We start from the raw sequence: 17117 nt of genomic DNA on the forward strand, positions 1-17117 counted from the left end.
AATAAGGCTGCTATGAACATAGTAGAGCATGTGTCCTTGTTATATGTTGGAGTATCTTTTGGGTATATGCAGAGTAGTAGTATATATAACTGGGTCCTCAGGTAATACTATGTCCAATTTTCTGATGAATCACCAAACTGATTTCCTGAGTAGTTGTACCAGCTTGCAATCCTACCTGACCAGCAATGGAAGAGCATTCCTCTTTCTCTACATCCTCACCAGCATCTGCTGTCACCTGAGTTTTTGTTTTTGTTTTTGTTTTTTTTTTTATCTTAGCCATTCAGACTAGTGTAAGGTCGAATCTCAGGGTTGTTTTGATTTGCACTTCCCTGATGATTAAGGATGTTGAACATTTCTTTAAGTGCTTCTCAGTCATTTGATATTTCTCAGTTGAAATTGTTTAACTCTGTAGCCTATTTTAATAGGGTTACTTAGTTCTCTGGGGTCTAACTTTTTGGTCTTTGTAAATGTTGGATATTAGCCCTCTAAAAGATTTTTGTAAAGATCTTTTCTCCATCTGTAGTTTTTCATTTTGTACTGCTGTTTGCATTACAAAACCTTTTCAAATTTATGAAATCTCACTTATCTATCATTGATCTTAGAGTCTGGGCCACTTGTGTTTTGTCCAGGCAATGTACCCCTGTGCAGATGTGTTCAAGGCTCTTTCCACATGTCTCTTCTAATAGATTCAGTGTATCTGGTTTCATGTGGAGGAACTTGTTCAACCTGGACTTTAGCTTTGTACAAAGAGAATGGGTGAATTTGCATGTTTCTACATGCTGACTGCTACTTAAGCCAGCACTGTTTGTTGAATGTGCAGTCCTTTTTCCATTAGATGATTTTGCTTCTTTGTCAATGATGAAGTGACTATAGTTATGTGGATTCTTTTATGGGTCTTCAAATTAATTCCATTGATCTACATGTCTGTCTCTGTATTAAAACTATGTGATTTTTAATCACCATTGCTCTATAATAGAGCTTGAGGTCAGGGATGAAAGAAAGGTCTCTTTCTGTTGAGAATAGTTTTCACTATCCTGGGATTTTTGTTCTTGTTGTTGCTGTTGTTGCTGTTGTTCCAAATGAATGTGTGAATTGCTTTCTATATCTGTGAAGAATTGGGTTGGAGTTTTGATGGGGATTTCATTGAGTCTGCAGATTGCTTTTCATAAGACGGCCATTTTTACTATGTTACTCCTGCATGTATGGATATCTGGGGCATGGGAGATCTGTTGATTCTCTGAGGTCTTCTTCAGTTTCTTTTTTCAGAGACTTCATGTTCTTTCATATAGATCTTTTACATGCTTGGATAAATTCACCAAGATATTTTATATTATTTGTGACTATTATGAATAATGTTGTTTCCCTAATTTCTTTCGCAGCCTGTTTATCCTTTGAGTAGGTGAGTTCTACTGATTTATTAGAGCTGAATTTATATCAGCCACTTTGCTCAAGTTGTTTATCAGCTGTAAAAGCTCTCTGGTCAAATTTTGGGGTGGATTGTGGATATGATCATATCATCTGCAAATATGCTTTGAGCAACAGTAAAGTTTCTTCTATGAATGTGGGTGCCCTAGTATTTGGAGCATAGATATTCAGAATTGAAAGCTTTTCTTGATAGATTTTTCTATTGATGGGTATGAAGTGTCCTTCCTCATCTTCTTTTATGATAGCATTTGGTTGGAAATTGATATTAGAACGGCTACTACAGCTTTTTCTTGGAACCATTTTCTTGAAAATGTTTTTCTATGCCTATTATCCTTAGGTTTGGTCTTTTCATTGTGTCCTGGATTTCCTGTACATTTTGTGTTAGGAGATTTTTTGCATTTTGTTATTTTCTTTGACTGATGTCTCAGTGTTTCCTATTCTATCTTCTGCCCCTGAGATTCTTTTAGCTCTTGTATTCTGTTGGTTATACTTGCATCTATGACTCCTGATCTCTTTCCTTAATTTTATATCTCCTAGATTGTCTCCCTTTGTGATTTATTTATTGTTTCTATTTTCATTTTTAGATCCTGGATGACCTTGTTCAATTCCTTCACCTGCTTGGTTGGGTTTGTGTTTTGTGGTTTTTTTTGTTGTTGTTGTTGTTGTTTGTTTGTTTGTTTGATTGATTCTTTAAGGGATTTTTGTATTTCCTTTTTAAGGGCTTCTACTTTATGTTCTTCCTAAAGACCTCTATCATCAACATCATGAGATGTGATTTTAAATCGAAATCTTGCTTTTCCAGTGTGATAGGGTGGCCAGGACTTACTGTAGTGCAACAACTGGTTTCTGATGATGCCAAGGCATAAATGTAAGGGTTGTTTCTTCATCCTATGTAGATGCACTTGCTCAAACAATGTCATTGCTGTTACATTTATAAATGTCAGAAATTGGAAGAAGCCTAGATTTCTGTCAAGGAATGATTGGATAAAGGTTATATGGTACAATTCTACAATGCTAAAAACACTTGCTAAAAAACTGCAACTATGAAATTCGCAGGTAAATGGATGCAGCTGGAAAATAATCATCATGACTGAGGTAACAGGGATACAGAAAGACAAATATGGCATAAATTTACTTATATGGCTATAATAATAAAATAAAATTTCAATAATAAAATTATATAAAATGTAATAATCTTTTAAAGTGTTAATAAGCAAGCTACAATCTGCATAATCCTAGATTAAGTAAAAACTGAGAAAATAGGGTAAGGATGGATTTTCCTAGGAGAAGAAAATTGAATAGATATGAATTCATGAGCGGTTTGGCTGGAACAAGAGAATTAAACAGGGAGGAGGGGTTAAGAGGGCAGCAAGAGAGGGAAACCTGCCAACTAAAATTTATGGGTCATTTGAAGGGACATACAAAGACCAATTACAGATTAAGATTATACATATATATGGAACACAGAGCCCCAAGTGGACATCTCTTGCCACCAAATGAAGCATTTTATTAATATTGTTATTTTACTTCTAATCAAGATATAGGTCAAGCAGTTTCATGGAAACATCAGAGAATCCAGGCTACCGTAAAGGTTGCTCTCCACAAACGGATGGTATGGTCTTGTTGGTGAAGACATTACTTGTACAACTCATTTAACATGATGACATTAAGCTGGTGAGTATTTAGAGCCTTCACCCCTATGGAATAGTGTTTTTGGTACTATAAGGTACTCTGCATGATATCAAATGAGAATGTACAATGCCCAAGCTACAGATCCTTCTATTTACAATGGCAACCTGTCTAGAAGATACATTGATATAATAGTGCTGCATAATTTATGAGAGTAAGCAATCAACATTGGATTTTGTATAAGGCCCACTGTACTAGATAGACCCCATATTCATTATTGCATGGGTGGTCAAGAATCTGAAACTAGATAAGTCAGGAATGGAGGGAAGCACCAAATATTACTGTTATGTTGAAGCAATTAGATGAGTCCTAAGACATTCTACTACACTCATTGATCAGTGTCTTGCTCAGCTATCATTAGAGAAGCTCATTCCTGCAGTAGAAGAGAAGAAGCACAGTGACCAGAACCATATAAACTATGAGAGACCTTGGAACACTCAGCCATAAAAGGGATACATCCACCAAATCACTTCCTCCAGGACTCGAGAAATTCTGTGGTAGTGGAGATGGAAGATTTTAGGGAACAGAAAGGATAAAGGACACCAAAGAATCAAAGCCTTTTAGAGCCACCAGAGCTAGCAGACATATGAACAGACAGAGAATGAGAGAGCATCCACGGAGTTTGCCTGGGTCTCTACCAGATGGGGTCCTAGACATAAAAGGAGAATTGAATACTCAGACACAGCTCTTACCCAGAAGCTATCCCCAACAGATAACTACTATGAAATAAATATTTTTATTTTCTCCAAGGGAGTATACTGGGAAAATAGATCCCAATCTATTGGCCCCATGCTTAGGAGTGAAGGCACAACAGAAAACAGGCTCAAGGGCACTATTGGTTGTTCTTTGCCTTTCCTCTTCTTTTACTTCTTTCCTCCTCCTCCTCCTCCTCCTCCTCTTCCTCCTCCTCCTCCCCCTCCTCCTCTTCCTCCCCCTCCTCCTCCCTCTCCTCTTCCTCCTCTTCCTCCTCCTTTTGACTTCTGGTTTTATATTTTTATGATATTCTTGTATATGGAAACATGTATATACAAGTCTCTGTGTATAGGTCCTTCTGTCATTTTATTTTTTTCCTATTTTTTTGCACTTTTTCTTGTTTGTTTGTTTTGCCCTTTTTTGGTTTGTTTATACTGCATTTATCATTATTTCTTAGATCCTGCTTGTTTGCTAAGGAGAGACAGGAAGAGTGTGCATGTAAATGGAGGTAAGGATGTGAGGATTTTTTTTGGAGTAGTAAAGTACAGGTTAACACAATCAAACTGAGTTGTATGAAAAATCTTCCTTCCAATAAAGGAAAAGAGAAAGTTTATAAAATCTTCGTATAAAATATATAAGAAAATAAAATGTAATCAAGACCTTATACAGTTTAGGATATTTTACTTAATTTTATATATATTTCCAAAGCTTTAAGCACACATCATCAAGGAGAAGTTACTTACACTGTTTAAGAAAAATAACAGAAAGTAAATATTAAAGTAATAGGAACTGTGTTGATTTTTGCTAAGGAGGGTCAGGCAGCTGAGTAGATGTTTAAACAAAGGCACCAAAGTGAGATAGTTTATTTCAGCTTCAGGAAATTAAAGTAGTTCACTCCAACCAAGAAAGAAGATAATCAGCAAGGCTCAAGTATATGAAAGCTATGCTCCATCGTGGTAACTAGGAGGGGACCAGTGAACGGGAAGAAGGGGAACATGGTAGAGCAGCCTCATGTGAGGATGACAATAAAAATTTCTAATGATTTAAAAATTAATGATGTAAACAGACCTATTATTCTTATAAAGAATAGGCTAAAAGCTTTTGGGTAAAAACCTCAGTATGAAAGTATGGAGTATAAAAATAATGTGAATGGTGTCACAGAGTGTTTGTCTTGAGATATATATATATATATATATATATAGAGAGAGAGAGAGAGGAGTATGGGGTGTAGGAGAGTGTGTAGTTGTGAGTGTGTATGACTCAGTTTATGCGAAGTGGGTGTTTTCCGTGTGTTAATGAGTATTTATGCTAAAAGCATGCGTGCTTAAGTTTGTGCTAATATGTGTTTATGTGTGTATAGTGTTTATGTTAAAGTGTGTGTGTGTGCATGTGTGTGTGTGCATGTGTGTGTGTGTGTGTACTCACATGTGTGTGTATACACATTAGTAGTGGCTGTTGTGTAATATGCTTGAGCATGGGAGATTGTCACATTCAGGCAGGTCAGAGTCTGACACTTTTCTTGCCAGGTAAAATTCTAGCTGTCTTGGTTCACTGCTAGCTGGGGCCATAGTCTGGTTGATTCAACAAAAGGGAGTCCAAATCTCCTTCTCAGTCTCTGACCATTCAGACTGAACTGGAATGATGCAGGAAAAAACCTGACACCCAACCCTTTTTTGCTAGACCACCATAAGGAAATAATTCACATGGCATTCAGCTAGATAGAGACCTGTGCAGTGAAAGCCATTCTTATTCCTTTATCTGAACACTGAAGGGCAGTTAGGCTGTGTTCATTGTTGCCTATATCTATGACTGTGGGTGTGGCTTCTTAGTGCTGGGTGGAGATTCATGAAGCAAAGGAAAGCTGAGAGGTCACCCACATGTTTTTATCCCAAAAGTCTTGTGATCTACCATTTGTCTCTTTTCCCTTCCACATACTATTTCTAAGGTACGTTATTCTTGCTAGCAAGAACAAATTACATTTACATAACACTACTGGAAGAAGAGGAAATGAAATGGTTTTTAGAAAAATATGTAATGAAGTATTCTTGAGAATTCAATGAAATACACTTCAATTTACATGCCTTTTCTTTTTCTTTTTTTCATCTTTACTAAATTGGGTATTTCTTATTTACATTTCAAATGTATTCCCTTTCCCAATTTCCATGCCACATCTCCCTAACCCCTCCCTCTTTCATTCTATATGGTTGTTCCCCTCCCAGTCCTCCCCCGATTGCTGCCCTCCCCACTTGAATCCCATTCACTGGGGGTCCAGCCTTGGCAGGACCCAGGGCTTCCCCTTCCACTGGTGCCCTTACTAGGCTATTTATTGCTACCTATGAGGTCAGAGTCCAGGGTCAGTCCATGTTTAGTCTTTAGGTAGTGGCTTAGTCCCTTGAAGCTCTGGTTGCTTGGCATTGTTGTACATATGGGATCTCGAGCCCCTTCAAGCTCTTCCAGTTCTTTCTCTGATTCCTTCAACAGGGGTCCTATTCTCAGTTCACTGGTTTGCTGCTGGCATTCGCCTCTGTATTTGTTGTATTCTGGCTGTGTCTCTCAGGAGAGATCTACATCCGGTTCCTGTCAGCATGCACTTCTTGCTTCATCCATCTTATCTGGTTTGGTGACTGTATATGTATGGGCCACATGTAGGACAGGCTCTGAATGGGTGTTCCTTCAGTCTCTGTTCTAAACTTTGCCTCCCTATCCCCTCCCAAGGGTATTCTTGTTCCCCTTTTAAAGAAGGAGTGAAGCATCCGCATTTTGGTCATCCTTCTTGAGTTTCATGTGTTCTGTGCATCTAGGGTAATTTGAGCACTTGGGCTAATATCCACTTATCAATGAGTGCATACCATGTGTGTTTTTCTGTGATTGGGTTACCTCACTCAGCATGATATTTACATGTCTTTTTCTATGTTCTCTTTAATTACCATAGTGGAAATGGAACCTTGAACTTATTCCTGATCAGGCAGGAGTTCTATCACTAAGATATATACCCAACTATCTTTTACTTTTTATTTCCATTTTTTATTTTCTATTTTTTTTTGGGTTCTTTTTTTTTAGGAGCTGGGGACCAAACCCAGGGCCTTGCGCTTCCTAGGCAAGCGCTCTACCACTGAGCTAAATCCCCAACCCCTTATTTGCTATTTTAAAACATCACTAAGGTCTCTAGGTAGCTCACTAAAGTATCCAGCTAGGCCTCAACCCCTCTATGTGGTTCAGACAGGCCTTGCTTGCTTTGTTAATCTCCATGCATCAGTTCTCTCAGTGACCAGGGTGAGAGCAGTGTATCGCCTGACCTGTCTTAGAAACATTTTTTAAAAGGACATATGATGAAAAATAAACTACAGATTCATTAAAACCAGTTAAAAATGACTAGCTTAAAACAATAAAAGTAAAGGGAAAATAATGTATTTTTGGAGACTACATCTGCAATGTAGGTAGGTAACGATATACTCAACATGGAATGGGAATTTCCACAAATCAGTATAAAAGGTTTGCACACTCCTCATAAAGAAAGACTAATAGGCACTTAAAAATGAGATCAGAATGATTGATGAGCATATAAATATCACAATAATCACAGATTTACAAAGTAAAACCGTAAATACCACCATAACCCTCAGAGTGGCGAATATATTAACGTCAGACGATATCAATGAGGCTGAAGAGTCAGCAAAGCAGAAACTCCTTTGCACTGATTTTGGGAGGAAAAATCTCTGCAACCACTAAGGTATCTCCAGGCTATGTATAGATATCCCATAACAGGATTTATGCTTTACCGTGTGTTTATGTGTAGACAATATGCATAAGCAACAGTCTTCAATATAGTTCTTCACTAGAAATATACTCACATCACTTCAAGATGGATAACTAAATTATATTGTATACTATTATACAGTGATGAAAATGAATGAGGAAGATAGATAAGCTAAAGTAGATGTGAATTACACAGAAGAAAAAAAGAGGACTAGATGGAATACAGAGTGATAATATATATTGCTAGTTAACAGCAAAAAAACAGAGGGGGTCCTAATTGTTTGTGGGCATAACTTAATGTGATTGGTAATTGTAGGTGTTTATTTTATCTGGCTTGATTTTGATCAATTTAATTTTAGACTTTTGATCAATTTAATTCTAAATACAGCTCTGAGAAAGCTTCTGGGGAACACTGACAGTTGAATCCCTGACCATTTCAGGAAGTCTCATGTCTGTGTGTGATCTGTCCTGTGCCTTGGTAAATCACAAAGGTAGTTATGTCTCTTTAGTCAGGCTTTACAAACTCATTCTACTACTGCCTTATGTGACATCCTGTTTTGTTTTATAGAGTGGAGTCTGCTGTGGAACCATAGGTTCTGAATAATCAAAAGTTAAATATTGTAAGATATTGATCGCATCGTGAACCCCAACATTTTGCAAAAATCTTATCGTGGTGTGGCTCATTCCAAGTATACATCTTTACTCTAAGAGCTTTCTATAAATAAGAGCTAAATAAAGTCCACAGCAGGTCAAGAGGCAGAGCAAGGGACCAATTGAGAGGAAGTAAACTTAAGAAAACTCAGGAAAAATAAAAGAGCATCTTTGAGTTGAAGGGTATTTAAAACAGTATGGAGAAGGAGAAGGATCTTTTTTTTCCTTCTGGGACATCAGTGGAATAGAAAGGTTAGCTTGGTGCTCTGCCAACGTCACAGCAACAGTCTTCTGAGTCTGCATTTGGAAAGTAGAACTTTGGGGGTTTTGTTCTTAAAAGAACAGCTAAATCACATGTAGTTTGTCCTAGAAGTTCTTTTTTTTAAAGGTTTATTTATTATATATAAGTACACTGTAGCTGTTTTCAGATACACCAGAAGACGGCATCAGATCCCATTACAGATGGTTGTGAGCCACCACGTGGATGCTGGGATTTGAACTCAGGACCTCTGGAAGAGCAGTCAGTGCTCTTAACCACTGAGCCATCTCTCCAGTCCTGTCCTAGAAGTTCTTGCAAAAGTATATTTTATAAGATACAATTGACCATACTTTTATAAACAATGCAACATAATACTATCACAGCTCACAAAGGGCAAGTTCCAGCCCTAATTATCTCTCCTCTTAGAAACTGAAAAGAAAATTGTATTGCAGAGTAAATTGTATTCATGTTTTAAAGCTGAAAACAAGCCAGGAAGATAGGGCCCTCATCTGCTTTCTTTATATCTTTTCAGAAGTATACTGATTGCAGGTCAGCCTCTGTTGGAAGAACAAGACTTGTTTTAGTAACTGACCTGTGAACAAAGCTGTGCTAAGTGCCAATAATAACAATTGAAGTTGAAGGCAAAATACTTACAACACTAGCTTCTTACTGATATCACATTCTTTAATTTTATTTTTAAGGTAAATTAACATGAATGAACTTCAACGTGTCTTTACAGTTCATGTACCATGACATTTCTGTTTTTGATGTTTAATGATAAAGTCATACAAGACTCTGGAGAAGAGGACAGAACAATAGAACAATTAAGAATTCCTCAGAGAGCAAAAATTTTGTAACCACAAACCAAGCAAACAAATGCAACACTGATAGTACAACAAATCTTTTGGCCATGGTTTCCTAACCCTGGCAAAAATCCATAGGCAATATCAGTGGGCTCATTCTTTCTTTTCTTAACCACTCCTTCCTACATAATATATAAATTAACATTCTCCCCTGCAGCAGATAACAATACATTTTTCTCTCTACCCATATTTCTTGAGCAATTCCAGGGGGCAAATATTGACACCTGGATGTGATTTAAGTTTTCTCCTGATTACAGCTTAGATTGAGCATTATGTCAAACAGTTATTGATTGCTGGATGGTGTTTTACATAGGAATTTTTTACAATCTTTTACTTGTGCTTTCCTTAGTGATTTGTGAGACTTCATTAGCTCTTTGTCTCTTTCATTGCATACCATTATTTCCTTTCAATCTATGTCTTTTCACTTGAGTGAAAAGTAGACAATCATTTTTCTTTTCTGAGAAGTGTTGAAGTGTTTTCCTTTTTTTTTAAAGATTTATTTATTTGTTATATGTAAGTACACTGTAGTTGTCTGCAGACACACCAGAAGAGGGTACCAGATTTCATTACAGATGGTTGTGAGCCACCATTAAGTTGCTGGGATTTGAACTCAGCACCTCTGGAAGAGCAGTCAATGCTCTTAACCACTGAATCGTCTCTCCAGTCCATGAGTAGATGATCTTACCTTGAGCAGAAAGGAACTCACCTGTGTTGCCTTTTGCAATTAGGGACACTAAGTTTCTAGAACATTCTTCTTGTAAGCAGTTATGTGTAGATTCCATAGCATCATTAGATGTCTGCTTTCTGCTTTCTTATAAAATCCATTTCAACAATTTTATATACATTACTATTGATGGTATATGCAATTAGTCATAAATTTTTCACAATTTTACATATAAATGTATATAGAGAGATACACTAGATCTAATTAGTCACAAATTCAGTGTTTTAAAACAATGTAGAATCTGACTGTTATAAGCAAGTTCAACATACCTGAAATATGGTTTAGCCATGTTCTCCACACAGTCTCACACTGCAGTTTCTGACACTTGTCCCAGACTCATTTCTTGAGCCTGGAGAAAAATTCATTTACAAGCTTAAACAGGTTGACTATGTCTATTTCCAATGATTATGTACAAAGATGTACTTTGTTTCTATACTGAGAGATAGAGAGTATTTCTAACATGTTGACTCCCTCACGTTTCTCATGTGGCCCTAACCCGCAATCTAGGAGACAGTCGTCTGTTTACTCCTTATCACTGAGTTTCACTGACTGCCAATTTTGACTACAACTGGCACCTCCCAAAGAAAGTTATCTTGATTTAGGACAGTATGCGGTCAATAGAGCACAGTCAGACAATTTTTGAAATCCATCTGCCTGAAAGTACAGTGTCTGTGAACCTCACTTTGCATGAGAAGAATTAGGATTTGTCATGAGGAGAGGTCACACCCCATTATATACCAGTGATAATATTTCATTACTTGTTACCCAACTTCATACCCATGTTAACCTTAAATTCACATTTTCTTTTCTTTTCTTTTTTAAATTCACATTTTCTTTAGAGCTTCTGTTAGCATTGTTAATTCCTTCATAAACAATATTCTTATATAAATTATAGTTTTTCAATATATTAAACTTTTATCCTTACATTCACAAATGGTCTTATGGTGCTATAGTAAAATTGAATTATTTTATTTCAATTTTCACTAAAATGTTCATATTTATGGGTGTGTTGCATCATAGTTATTTAGGCAGTTGGCTTCTTGTTCTTTAACAAAGGGCTTGACTATCTAAAGACAATACATGGACTGACCCTGGGTGCCAACCTCATAGGTAGCAATGAATATCCTAGTAAGAGCACCAGTGGAAGGGGAAGCCCTGGGTCCTGCTAAGACTGAACCCCCAGTGAACTAGGCTGTTGGGGAGAGGGCGGCAATGGGGGGAAGATGGGGAGGGGAACACCGATAAGAAAGGGGAGGGGGGAGGGGGAAGTTTGCCCGGAAACCGGGAAAGGGAATAACACTCGAAATGTATATAAGAAATACTCGTTAATAAAAAAAGGGGGGGGGGGCTTGGCATAGTTTGCCAATAGTTTGTTATGAACACAGATCTTCAGCATAGATTTCAATGTGGTCCTCTAATCTACTTGTATACAGACATTATTGGGTATTTTTTATTTACATTTCAGATGTTATTCCCTTTCCTGGTTTCTGAACCATAAAACCCCTATCCCATCCCCTATCCTACTGATTATATGATGGTGTTCCCCAACCCATCCACCCAAGTCTTCCTGACTCTCCACCCTGATATTCCATTACACTGGGGGGCGTCCAGGCTTGGCAGGACCAAGGGCTTCTCCCGCCATTGATACCCAACAAGGTGATCCTCTGCTATATATGCAACTGGAGCCATGGTTCTGTACAGGTGTACACTTTAGATGGTGCTTTAGTCACTGGGAGCTCTGGTTCGTTGGTATTGTACTTCTTATGAGGTTGCAAACCCATTCAGCTCCTTCAATCTTCTAGCTCCATTGGGGACCCTGTTCTCAGTTCAGTGGTTGGCTGTAAGCATTTGCTTCTGTACTTGCTATGCTCTGGCAGACTCTCAGGAGGCAGCTATATCAGGCTCCAGTCATCTTGAACTTCTTGGCTTCACCAATATTGTGTGGGTTTGGTGGCTGTGTATGGGCTGAAACCCCAGGTGGGGAAGTTTCTGGATGGCCTTTCCTTCAATCTCTGCTTAAAACGGTGTCTCTGTACTTCCTCCTTTGAATATTTTTGTTCCCCTTCCTAAAAGGGACTGAAGCACCCAAAATTTGGTCGTCTTTCTTCTTTAGCTACATGTGGTCTGTGGATTGTATCTTGGGCAATGTGAGCTTTTTGGGTAATACCCACTTATAAATGAATGCATACCTAGAGTGTGTGTGTGTGTGTGTGTGTGTGTGTGTGTGTGTGTGTGTTTCTGTTACCTCACTCATGGTATTTTCTAGTTCCATCCATTGACCTATAAATTGCATGAAGTCATTGTTTTTATAGCTGACTGGTATTCCATTGTGAAAATGTACCATATTTTCTGAACCCCTTCTTCTGTTGAAGGGCATATGGGTTTCTCCAGCTTCTGACTATTATAAATAAGGCTGCTATGAACATATATGTGTCTTTGTTTTAGGTTGGAGCACCATTTGGGTATATGCCCAGAAGTGGTATAATTGGGACCTAAGGTAGTACAATATCCAATTTTCAGAGGAACCTCCAGAGTGATTTCTACAGTGGTTGTGCCAATTAGCAATCTCACCAACAATGGAGAAGTGCTCTTCATTCTCCACATCCTCACAAGCTCCTGCTGTCACCTGAGTTTTTGATCTTAGCCATTCTGGCTGGTATGAAGTGGCATCTCAGAGTTATTTTGATTTGCAATGCCCTGATAGTTATCCTGATAGTGGATGTTGAATATTTCTTTAGTTGCTTCTTGGCCATTCAGTAGGATTATTTGATTCTCTGGAGTCTAATTTCTTGAGTCCTTTTTACATATTAGATATTAGCCCTCTATAGGATGTAGAATGGTAAAGACTTTTCCCAATCTGTTGGTTGCAGTTTTGCCATATTCACAGTGTCCTTGTCTCATAGAAACTTTGCAGGTTTATGAGGTCCCATTTGGCAATTCTTAACCTTAGAGCATAAGATTTTCTGTTCAGAAATTTTTCACCAGTACCCATGTGTTTGAGGATCTTACCAACTACTTCTTCTATTAGTTTCAATGTATCTGGCTTTAGATGGAGGTCCTTGATCCACTTGGACTTAAGCTTTGTACAGGGCAATAAGAATGGATCGATTTGGATTCTTCTGTATGCTGACCTACAGTTGAACCAGCACCGTTTGTTGAAAATGCTGTCTTTCCCACTGCATGTTTTTAGCTCCTTTGTCAAAGATCAAGTGTCCATAGGTGTGTGGGTTCACTTCTGTGTCTTCAATTAAATTCCACTGATTTACCTGAATATCTATGTACTAATACAATACAGTTTTTATCACTATTGCTCTGCAATACAATTTGCAGTGAGGGAGGGTGATTCCCCAGAAGTTCTTTTAGTGTTTAGGGTAGTTTTCCCTATCCTGTGTAATTGTTTTTCCACATAAATTTTCAAATTGCTCTTTCTAAGTCTGTGCAGAGTTGAGTTGGAATTTTGATGGGGATTACGTTGAATCTGTAGATTGCTTTTGGCTAGATGGCCATTTTTAAAATATTAATCCTGCCAATCCATGAGCACAGGAGATCTTTCCATCTTATGAGATCTTCAATTTCTTTCTTCAGAGACTTGACGTTTTTGTCACAGTTCACTTAGTTAGAGTCACACTGAGGAATTTTATATTATTTGTGACTATTGTGGGGGTGTCATTTCCATAATTTCTTTCTCAAGCTGTTTATCTTTTTAGTAGAGAAAGGCTACTGATTTGTTTGTGTTAATTTTATACCCAGCCATTTGGCTGAAGTTGTTTATCAAACTTAGTAGTGCTCTAGTGGAACTTTTGGGGTCACTTTAGTAGACTATCTTGTCATCTGCGAATAGTGATATTTTGACTTCTTCCTTTCCAATTTGTATCTCTTCGACCTCCTTCTGTTGTCTGATTGCTCTGGCTGGGACTTCAACTATAATATTCAATATATAGGGAGAGACAGGACAGCCTTGTCTACTTTCTGATTTTAGTGGGATGGATTTAAGTTTCTCTCCATTTATTTTAATGTTGGCTATGGGTTTATAGTATATTGCTTTTCCTATGTTTAGGTATGGGCCTTGAATTTCTGATATTTCTAAGACTTTTGTCATGAAGGTGTGTTGAATTTTGTCAAGTGCTTTCTCAGCATCTAATGAGGTAATAATGTAGTTTATTTTCTTTGAGTTCATTTACATACTGGATTACATTGATGGATTTCCATATTTTTAATCATCCCTGAATCCCTGGGATGAAGCCTACTTGATAATGATGGATGATCATTTTGATGTGTACTTGGATTTGGTTTGGGAGAATGTTATTGAGTATTTTTGCATTATATTCATAAGGGAATTTGGTCTGCAGTTCTGTTTCTTTGTTCAGTCTTTGTGTGGTTTAGGTATAAGTGTAATTGTGGCTTCATAGACGGAACTGGGTAGTGTTCCTTCTGTTTCTCTTTTGTGGAGTAGTTTGAACAGTATTGGTAAGAGATCTTCTTTGAAGGTCTGATAGAATTCTGCACTAAAACCCTCTGGTTCTTGGATCATTTTGGTTGAGAAACTTTTCATAACTGCTTCTATTTCTTTAGGAGTTCTGGGGTTGTTTAGATGGTTTATCTGATCCTGATTTAACTTTGGTACCTTGTATTTGTCTAGACAATTATTCATTTTCTCCAGATTTTCCAGTGTTGTTTAATATAGGCTTTTGTAGTAGGAGCTGATGATTTTTTTGAATTTCCTCAATTTCTATTGTTATTTCTCCCTTTTCATTTCTGATTTTGTTAATTTGGATATACTCTCTGTGTCTTTTGGTTAGTCTGGCTAAGGATTCATCTATCTTGTTGATTTTCTCAAATAACCAGCTCCAGTATCCAGTCTGTTACATATCCAGTCTGCTAGTTATGCCTTTGATTGGGGAATTGAGTTTGTTGATGTTAAGGGATATTAAGGAATAGTGAATGTGGTTTCCTGTTATGTTTGTTGGTAGAAGGGTAATTATGTTTGTGTGTCCATTTACTTTTTGTTTTGTTGCAAGATTACTTACTTGCTCTGTCTAGGGTATAGTTTCCCTCCTTGTTTTGGAGTTTTCTATATATTATCCTTTGTACAGCTGGATTTGTTGAAAGATATTGTGTAAATTTGGTTTTGTTATGGAATATCTTGGTTTCTCCGTCTCTGTTAATTGAGAGTTTTGCTGGATATAGTAGCCTGGGCTGGCACTTGTGTTCTCTTAGTATCTGCATGACATCTGACCAGGATCTTCTGGCTTTCATCGTCTCCAGTGAGAAGTCTGGCGTAATTCTGATATGTCTGCATTTTATGATACTTGACCTTTTTTCCCTTACTGATTTTAATATTCTTTCTTTTTTTGTGAGTTTTGTGTTTTATCTAGTATGTGACAGTGGGAGTTTCATTTCTGGTTCAATCTATTTGGAGTTCTGTAGGCACTTTTATGTTTATGGGCATCTCTTTCTTTAAGTTAGGGAATTTTTTTTCTATATTTTTTGAAGATATTTACTGGCCCTTTATGATGGGAGTCTTCACTCTCTTCTATACCTATTTTCCTTAGGTTAGACCTCTCATTGTAGACTATATTTCCTGGATGTTTTGTGCTTAGAGCTTTTGAGTTTTCCATTTTCTTTGACTGTTTTTTGATGTTTTCTACGGTATCTTCTGCCCCTGAGATTCTCTCTTCTACTTCTTGTACTCTGTTGATGATGCTTTCATCAATAACTCCTCATCTCTTCCCTAGGTTTTCTATCTCCAGGGTTGTCTCCCTTTGTGCTCTCTTTATTGTATCTATTTCTATTTTTAAATTCTGGATGGTTTTGTTCAATTTCTTCACCTTTTTGGTTGTGTTTTCCTGTAATTCTTTAAGGGATTTTTGTGTTTCCTCTTTAAGGGCTTTTACTTGTTTACCTGTGTTGTCCTCGTTTTCTTTTCTTTTCTTTTTTTTTTTTTTTATTCTTTTTTTTTTCGGAGCTGGGGACCGACCTCTTTTTCTTTAAGGAAGTTACTTATATCCTTCTTAAAGTCCTCTACCATCATTATGAGATGTGATTTTAAATCCAAATCTTGCTTTTCTAGTGTATTTGGATATCCAGTGTTTGCTTTGATGGGTTTTCTCTAGTGAAACCTTGTCTTGCTGTCTCTGACAGTGGCTTGACAGTAGCCCTGTGTGTCAGCACTCCTGTGTTTTCTTTCAGCCAGTTTTACCCTTGTGTAGGTGCTCCTGGTGACTGGGTTTCAGGTTTTGGACCAGGCAGAACCTCAAAGTGTCCTGCCTCTGACTGCTCATAGGTCCCTGTGCCCAGAGGGCACTGATAGCACTAGGCAGTTTTTTCTTGGGAAAACACACATTCCTGAATTTGTACAGAAAGTAGTAGTCTCCTCTGAGCTCTCAGTATTATCTGCACTTCTGAGGGTCCAGAACTTCTCTTCCACATGGGATTTGGGTACAGGGAGCCGTGGGACCATTTCACTTCAGTTCTGGGTGCAGGCAGAAACCAGCAGATTCCTGCTACGAAGTGCTCCTATAATCCTGTCAGGACATTGAATTTTTAAAGCACTGAAATTCCTTAAAGATGATACGATATTCAAAATTACATTGTGTTTTACATAATGATAGTAACTTGTGTTATTTGGGATAAACAAAAAAGAAGAAGTTATGGTTTAAATAGTGATGTGTTTGTGGATAAGTTTGATAAGAAGCAAAACATTTTGGTTAGTATTTGGTGTCAGTTTGGTACAACCTCGAGTCTGGTAGATGGAACCTCTTTTAAGGAATTGCCTTCATCCTACAGGCTTGAGACAAGAACTGTGAAAGATTGTTTTTTTTTCTTTTTTCTTTTTTTCAGAGCTGGGGACTGAACCCAGGGCCTTGCGCTCGCTAGGCAAGCGCTCTACCGCTGAGCTAAATCCCCAGCCCCGAAAGATTGTTTTATTAAACAACTGCTTTAGGAGTTTCCAGGACACTGTGGGTAGAACCATCCCTAGGCATGTTTGCCTAGCCTGTAAAAGAAAATTAGCTGAGTGTGACCCGGAACAGAAGGTGGTCAACATCAGTCCTCCAAT

Source organism: Rattus norvegicus, chromosome 14 (assembly GCF_021556685.1).
Source record: "Rattus norvegicus strain SHRSP/BbbUtx chromosome 14, alternate assembly SHRSP_T2T, whole genome shotgun sequence".
In the NCBI taxonomy this organism is placed as follows: domain Eukaryota; kingdom Metazoa; phylum Chordata; class Mammalia; order Rodentia; family Muridae; genus Rattus; species Rattus norvegicus.